Source organism: Miscanthus floridulus, chromosome 8, assembly GCF_019320115.1.
Source record: "Miscanthus floridulus cultivar M001 chromosome 8, ASM1932011v1, whole genome shotgun sequence".
Classification (NCBI taxonomy): domain Eukaryota; kingdom Viridiplantae; phylum Streptophyta; class Magnoliopsida; order Poales; family Poaceae; genus Miscanthus; species Miscanthus floridulus.
In genome coordinates this window covers 22,784,478-22,792,845 of record NC_089587.1, presented here as the reverse complement: position 1 = coordinate 22,792,845, position 8,368 = coordinate 22,784,478, and the positions used below count along the sequence as shown (strand labels likewise).

Sequence of the window (8,368 nt, the reverse complement as noted above, 5' to 3'; positions counted from 1 at the left end):
TCAAATTACATGATGTGGGTGACCCTCCTTATGATTGATACTACTAGGAGCACAAATGCCTGACGCAACACAATCTGAAAAGTTATGCCTGCCAATGTGGTTATGAGAGAAGTTGGCTAATGTGATGCCAAATAATTGGCAAATACCACAAGGGATGAAACCACTAAAATCATTATTTGAGAGATCAAGATAGTTCAAAAAACTAAGATTGGACAATGTTGATGCCAAGCTGCCGGTGAGGCTATTGTTGTGGTCAAGAGTAGATAGTTGCCTGAAATTTGAGATAGAACCATCTAGGCACCCTGACAAATGGTTACTGCTTGCACTATAGAAGACAAGTGAGTTCAAGGGTTCTTCATAACCAGGACAAGGTAATGGGATTTCACCAAAGAGGTTATTTGACATCCAGACGGTTCAGACTCTTGCTGCACAGTAAAGATTGGAGTAGCATAGCCAAAAATGCATTACTAGACAAATTTATAACTACAACGGTGGGAATAATGTGGCCTATCTCAACAGAAATATTGCCACTTAGGTGGTTGTTAGAAAGAAAAAGGCCTTGCAGGGAGAGCAATGGCGCAGACCAAGAAGGCATAGGTCCAACTGAAGCATTAAACGAGAGATCAACAGTTCTAAGATTCTTTAGCTCACCAAGCTCTGTAGGAATAGATCCATTCAATAAGTTACCTTGCAAGTGTGCCTCCTCAAGAATAACATAATTCTTGATCGTCAGTGGGATACAACCAGTCAACCGGTTATGTGACAAATCAAGTGAGCCATGATGTTGAATCCAGTCTGACAATTTGTTACCTTCCACCGCAAAATGGGCAATAGCTTCTAAACCTGCAAGTTCTTTGGGGATAGAACTAGTGAAGGCATTGAAGGATAGATGCATGAGAGTAAGCTTCTTACAGTTACCAAGTTCTTTTGGTATGCTCCCTATTAGCTTTGCACTCCTTGCAATCAGGACATTGAAATTGCCTAGCTCACCAACAGATGCTGGGAGTTCTGAATTGAAGTTGTTGCCTGATATATCAAGTTCCTATAGGCTTTCAAGACCACTAGTTGACCAAGGGATAGTGCCTGATAAGTTGCATCCAGAGAGCATGAGTTTTCTTAGCTTCTTCATGTTACCAATCTCTTTTGGAATGCTTCTAGTGAAATGGTTGGATGACAAAACCAAACGCTCTAGATTTTCCAAATGAGTCTCCTCAGGTTCAACAATGTGCTTATTCCTAGAAATATTCATCTAATGAGCTTATTCTTGCTTGCATCAAGGTAGAAGAGCCGAGACAAGTTGCCAAAAGCTTCTGGTATCAATCTACTAAATGCATTCTTGTGAATGTCGATGACCTCTAGATTCTTCAAACTACCAAGCTCTGGAGGAAGTTCTCCAAAGATGGAATTCTAGGATATGGTTAAGTTAACGAGGTGCTGAAGCTGAGCAATGGCAGGTCTCAACTGTCCAGACAAGTTGATTCTGTCTAGCACTATTTCTTGCAGCATTTTCAAATCATATAACAAGACAGGTATCCAGTAATCTAGTTCTTGGTCAAGTCTAGGTACTGGAGCTACTACAAATTTCCCATGGCTTCTGGAATCACACAAGGTACACTGCATCTACTGAATTTGAGCTGAGCTAGTGACTGGAATGTTGTGATGCATAATGGAAAAGGGAGATGGAGTGGCACAGAAGACAAATCTATAGCCACAACATTGTGTCGCTCATAAGTCATACCTGGCCATGGAGGAGTTTCTGAATCAAACCAGCTCTGAAGGAAGCCTTTTGATTCAGCGAATGCTTGCCTCAGAACATACATATTCTTTATACCAGAAGATGCAGCAAAAGTAGATCCAGTGATGAAGCAAAAAAATAGGATTAAGAAGTTGATACCATCCTACAATAAGGAAATGCAAAGTTAAAATAAGAGGTATAAATATGCAGGTAACAGAGTTCTTAACAATAACATAACAACACTTTCAACCAATGAAGAATGCATGTAAAATGCTAAGAGAAGAAATTTTAAAACAAGTAGCAACTACGTTGCACATGATAAATCAAAAGTTAGCTCCGGTTTGTACATTTATAAGTGCTTTGACCGAGGGATCTTGATTTGATAATGTCTCGTGGGTCAGGCTTATGCAGGGTTTATACTAATTGTGTTTTATTAAGAAAGAAGATTCACCAATTTAATATAGACATGCTAAACAATAGGTAAACAGCCAGATATATCTACGACGTTCTAAGATTACAGAATGAGCTCACGCAGTGTCTTGCAACTTCATCCCAGAAAAATGTAACTATAAAATTGGTCTTTTAATAACCGACTATATAAACTAGCGATGTTGTCGACTCACCCAGACCCCAAGCACTATAACTGAATCGCCCATGGCGTCAAAACGGCCAAGCAGGCAAAAGTCTCTGTTTCATTCCCAATTTCACTTCGACGCCGCCCGAAGGACCCATGGTGGCGGGGAGGCAGTGATGCAGAAAAATGACGTAGTCGCTGCTCGGGGTAAACATGACGCACGTATTGGACTTCACCGTTCATGTGAAGCTATTGTGGTTGCCGCCGGCGGACGGAGTGGCACGACGACGGCGACTAGGGTTCCATGGCGGCATGGTGTTTGGCTGCTATGCGGTGAATTTTGACCGAGTTCATGTGGATCAGATCAACGGCCTTGATTTGGCCATTTGAGGATGGGTGGCTCAGATTTTCCTGGCCAACACTCCTATGTTGGAAGTTACGATATAGGACTAGCGCACCGTTCAAAAACAAAATCAATGTACCACTTGGAAGCTCAAAATAAGGACTCGTTTGGTAAGTTTTTTGCTCCAATTTGTTATTTGTGTGTAGTAACAAAAGGAAAGTACCTAGAGTTTCTAGAGTCATGAAGCTAACAAAAATAACTTCATCGGCTCCTAGTTCATTAGAGAAGAAGAGATAAATTTGACTTGTACTACTGTGACATGAATAGTGCTCTTTTTTCTGTGTGTAAAAGGAGCAAGGAGAGAGCTCTCTCAAACAAGATCTAAGCAACAGTTGAAGCCAAATAAAGAAAGAAAGAAAAACACTACTGGAGTATGCATACAAACTCAAATAACCAAGGATCTCGAACCTAGTACCTTTAGAATCATGATTATCTGTACCAAACACACTTCAATTATCAGGAATAGATCCTGTAACATTAAATAAAGACAAAAACACATGAGAGTAAGCACATGTTGTAAAATCGTGGATAATGGGACAATAAAGATAATCAAAGCTTCATCGGAAAATAAATGATAAGCAATTAAACATCAACAATGAACTGAAATATGCTCAACAAAAGTAACATTTTCTCCAGAAAAATAAAGTACAAACCAATGACTTCTTAGGGGGAAAATGAGGCTCATGAACTTCATGCGTAATCATTCTTGATAAATTGGACCACGAAGGATCTAGGTTGCAAACTCCCCCCAATAGTTAAAGCAAAGCTAGAACCTTGAATATTAAGTCTACAATAAAATTAAAGTTTGATGCACCAAAATATCATGTTCCACGCCTAGCAGCATGGGAACGGGAACATGGCCCACATCCCCGTTCCCATGTTCCACGTTCTGGAAACGTCTACGTTTAAGAAACAAGAACGTTCTCGTTCCCATGTTATAAAATAATACCCAAGTTTCCGTTCTCGTTCAACATGGCTGCTAAGGTTCCACGTCACACTCCATTCTATTTAGATCTCGATCTAGACTTCCATAGTTACAAGGAAATCCAAGTGGGTTGGTCCATAAGCCACATGTCGGGTTCATAAACCCGGGGTCATGGACCAGCTTCCCAGCAAAGGCTCGGCCCAGCAGACAACGTTGCGAACCAACGCGCAACTCTTGGGCCAGCCCAAGTACCTAAACGACAGGCCAAAAAGATGATCCAATCTCTGACCGAAAGGCCTGGCCGAGGAGGAACGGCGCCCGCTTCCGACTCCGGCCCGTCTCTCCGACCGAAGCGCTCGCTTTGATCTCCAGCCAGCCTCCGGACGGCCTCTCCGACCGGAAGGCCTAGCCAAAACACCACTTCCGACTCCGACCCGCTTCTCTGACTGGGAAAACACTGAACCCCTGCTTACAGCTCCTCTCCGACTGGCGCAATCAGAACCGACTGGGACCAACCGACCAGGGACGCCCACTCGGTAAGGACCAAGAAACGGACGGAGAAAGTAGGGCAGAGCGCACAAGTCAAACCGCAATACCAGGGACCGTACCCTGTGCACCTGCTAGACAGTACCCTGCTACCCTCCTGGCACGACAGAACCCAAGCAGTGTTGTAGGCGCCGATATTTTCTGTAACAGTGTTGTGGGCGCCATCAACTCTCATACCAGATAAATACGGTAAGGCTCCCCCACATGCCTCTGGGCATCAACAGTGTTATAGGCGCCGACATTTACCGTACCAGACGAACATGGTAAAAAACCCTTATATGCCTCTGGGTATCAATAGTATGGCAGACACCGACGTCTGCCATACCTGAAGAAGACGATGCAACCTCCCTCGTGCATCTGACATTAAATAGTATTGTGGGCGCCTACCATCATCTTGTACCCGCCGGCATGGGTAGCAAGACTTTATCAGCATACGTACTCTCCCTCTCACTTGTAAGGCCACCCCCTTCATCTATAAAAGGGGATGCGCTCCCTTCCAACAAAAAGGATCGATCAGTTTCACTAGTACACAACAACAGAACCACTAGGTTCAAACCACAAGCACACGCTTGTACACTTAGCGCATAGCGAGGTTCCCGTCACTCTCGGCCCTTCAGACCAGAGTCTGACCGAACCTCTTGTATCCCCTATCTTTCTCCCTTCCGTTTGTAACCCCACAGCAAACTTCGAGCACCTAGGCTCAGGAATAAAATCACCGACCGACTCAAACTGGACGTAGGGCACGTTGCCTGAACCAGTATAAATCTTGTGTCATTGAGTGCTATGCCACCTCCGATCAGAACGTACAGCAAAACTATAAATATTTACATGTTGGTCACTTTCTGCACCGACACCACATGTACTTATGTATATAAGGGGATGCAAGTGGGTTTGTCCATACTCATAAATAGTCTGAGTGAGTTCAGTGCACCCCCACTAATAGGCTCACGAACAAGCCTTCTTATGAATGTTCAAGAAGGCGCTAGGCGGTTTCTAGGCGATGACCCATGGCCTAGAGCCTAAGCGAGCCTAGGCTAGCCTAGGCGTTTCAAGGCGTTTTTCTAGGCGTTTTAATTTTTATACACATACATATATATTACCTTAAATTACCTTAAGTAAAAGAAGAAATAAGAGATTTGTGGACTTAAAGTTGGAAGAAAGGCCCATAAAAAGCCTAGCCCACCTTATCCACCCCTTCGACCTTATCCATCCAAGCATCCTCCTCCCATCGCACGAACCAGAGTCTGTGCTCTGCTTTCTCCGCCTCCCTTCCCTGCTTCTCTGATGCTGTCGACTCCTCCTTCCTTCTAACGCACGCCTCCTCCTTCTCCAGTGACACATGCCTCCTCCCTCCTTCTATGACGGTTATGCCTGCCGTATCCATGGCTACGCGTCCATAGCGCCGACATCACCGCCAGACATCGACACCCGCCCTCCTTCACAGCTACGCCTATAGCCCGCCTTCCTCCTAGCTATGCCCCAGCCTCCACTCGTCGCTTGCCGCCTCCCGACCATGACGGCGACCTGCCCTCCTCCTGGCCATGCCTATCTTCCGCCTACCCCCATAGGCGAGGCGACACCCCTCCGCCTAGCGCATAAACGTGCCCAGGCGAGCGCCTAGGAACACCTTTTTGAACACTGCTTCTTATACATCCCTAACATGGGTTCATGGACCGACACGCCCATATGAACTATATTTCCAAGTTCTAGCAACTTCGCATACAAGAATTGAATGGACTATGCATAACAAAGGCACAACGATTCTAGGCAATAACTTCTCTGCAAACATCAAAGAAAAATAAGAGAAGAGAAACATCAAAACTAGGACACAGGATGAAAGGTGGGGGGTCAAACAATGACGATCCTGCTACCTTCCTTGGTTGTAGCCTCTCTGTCTCTCTCATCGCTGATTCGAGCGAGCGAGAGGAGAGCATGGTACGCGGAGTGAAGAGAGTGCCTTGGCTCCTGTTTCGATGGGTATTTATCGACAAGGCTTCCTTCCTTTTGACCCATGTAGCATCATGTTGTTGGTCTAGTCTGTTGGGTAATTCAATAATAGGACTAGGATGATCACTTCGAACCATCTATTTTAGCCGGACATTTACTGCACTTATAGTATTAATATCGTAAATAGTTAATGCTCCATTGATTAATCTTATTAAGCTTGTATATTGAACTTAATCATATTAGACTCCTGTTTTTGAATTTAATTGTATTAATCTTGTCTATTAAATTTAGTCATTTTATTCCACAAAAGTAAAATAACTTAATAATTGTATTAAGCTCACTAACCTAAATCTTTTATTCTTTTTAAGACCCCATCAAACTAAACTCTTTTGAATTTGTTGTTCCATCATTTCTGTTTTTAGGAAAAGAGAGTCCTATGCATATTATTACTCCAAAAGGAAGTTTCATCCATTTGCTTGACACAAAGAGGCGCTTCAAGCCAGCCGCACATGGTAGCATTTTATTCTCTCCGATGAGTTGTGTGAATTCATACAAAAGCGGTTTTTCTCTATCACACTATACTTTTGAAGCATTGTTTTTGAACCACCAAGCTTCTCTGGGTGTGAACGTCACTTGAGATCCCTAATACTCCCGATATTTTAGCAATAGAATGCCAGATATGCAATGTTGTTCCAATGCCAGGGAAATAGAGTAGACATTTTGGGAAGGCTTTTGGGGACATTTTTAGCATTAAATTGGAGAATCCCTACCAAATCATCGAGTCATGAAAATAGACCCCAAAGAAACATTTTATTTTCTTTTATGCTACTAAAAATTGGGTAAAAGTAGTTTCACATGTGAATTGCCCTATCCCCACCCCTTCCGTACTGCCTCTTTTTCCAACTCACGTGAAAATCACTATCCTTTATTCCAAACGGAAATGCTTGGAAGGACGTCCGGACAATTCTCTTTTCGTCGGATGTCGCATCCACCATTAACGCCATAGACCAAAATGAGTTGGCGCCACACGACTCGCATTCTCCATTGCAAGGGCTCACTCGCTGCGCCACTACATCCCTGTGTCGCCGTGCGCACCCACCTTCCTCCTTTCCCTACTCGCTCCCTGTGCCGCTACATCCATCCACATGCCTTCCTCATCATTGTGCTTTGCTCCCAGGTGATGCCCACCAACCTCCACTTCCTCCCATGGAAGGTGTCGTGGGGTCAGAACTGCGGCAAGCATTGTTGTTCGAGTCGGTGTTAGAGTACGTGTCTCTGGTGGCTCGGGTGGACTCAAGAACACAAGAATTACAGAGAGAATGCAATCATTTATCCTAGTTCAGGCCGATCGGTGCCCTACGTCCAGCAGCTGATGATCCTTATACTCAAGAGCACAAAAAATCAGGGGTTACAACAGAGTATATAGGAGGAAGAGAGAGATTTGGTAGGGGGTTAGCTCGGTGCTAATCCTGAGGTTGTCTCACCGCTGGTGGAGCCTTCCCCTCGTCGGAGAGGAGAAAGATGACGGGTGCGGTGGAGGAGCTCTCGGTGCCCCTCTCTCAGTTGCTCTACTCTCGGTGCTGAGCAGGAGAGGACCGATGAGGAATGGAATGATCTATCTAGGATCATCCTCCCCCCTCTAGGATCCGATCTTACCCCTTATATATCAAGACAGGTCGAGTACATCGCAGTTTGGGGGCTGAGCCTATGGTCTACATTTGCCAGAGTCTAAGAGGGTCTTGTAGTAGCGCTCTATGGACCATGGCAATGTTGTGGAGCCGAAGAAGCCCTAGGCGTTGTCCGGATGCTCTGTTCTGACACTCTACGTGTCAAGCTGTGTCGGCTTGGACCGGCCTCCCCCAGGTGGACCTTCTGGAGTCTTCTTGGTGGCGAAGGAGGTTGGCTCCGGGGGCTGACATGTGGGCCCAGGAGCCCTCGAGCCCCTAGAGACCGAAGGAAAACTTGTCTTCTTATGTCACACCTCATGCATGACCTAGTCGAGGGAGCGACTGGCAAGGCTACACCCAAAGTGCTGCATCGAGGAGCCCCCAAGCCTCGATGGCTCAGGGCATGTCTTCTTGTGCCCATGCATTGGCTGACATCGTAGGCTAGACAGGCAGGAGCCGAGGGTTGGGCTCAAGTTTCCCATCGATCAGGAGCCTGAGGCTTGCGTTAGCCCCCGGGCCCTGAGCAGAGGCCATGGCGTGCTCGGGCTCAGGTAAGTTCCTTAGTCTAAGG

General features: G+C 45.3%; 1 pseudogene; it reads right to left on the bottom strand.

Moving 5' to 3' along the window:
* LOC136468692 (leucine-rich repeat receptor protein kinase MSP1-like) lies at positions 1 to 5,567 on the bottom strand (annotated as a pseudogene).
* Between the last annotated feature and the right edge of the window lie 2,801 nt (positions 5,568 to 8,368).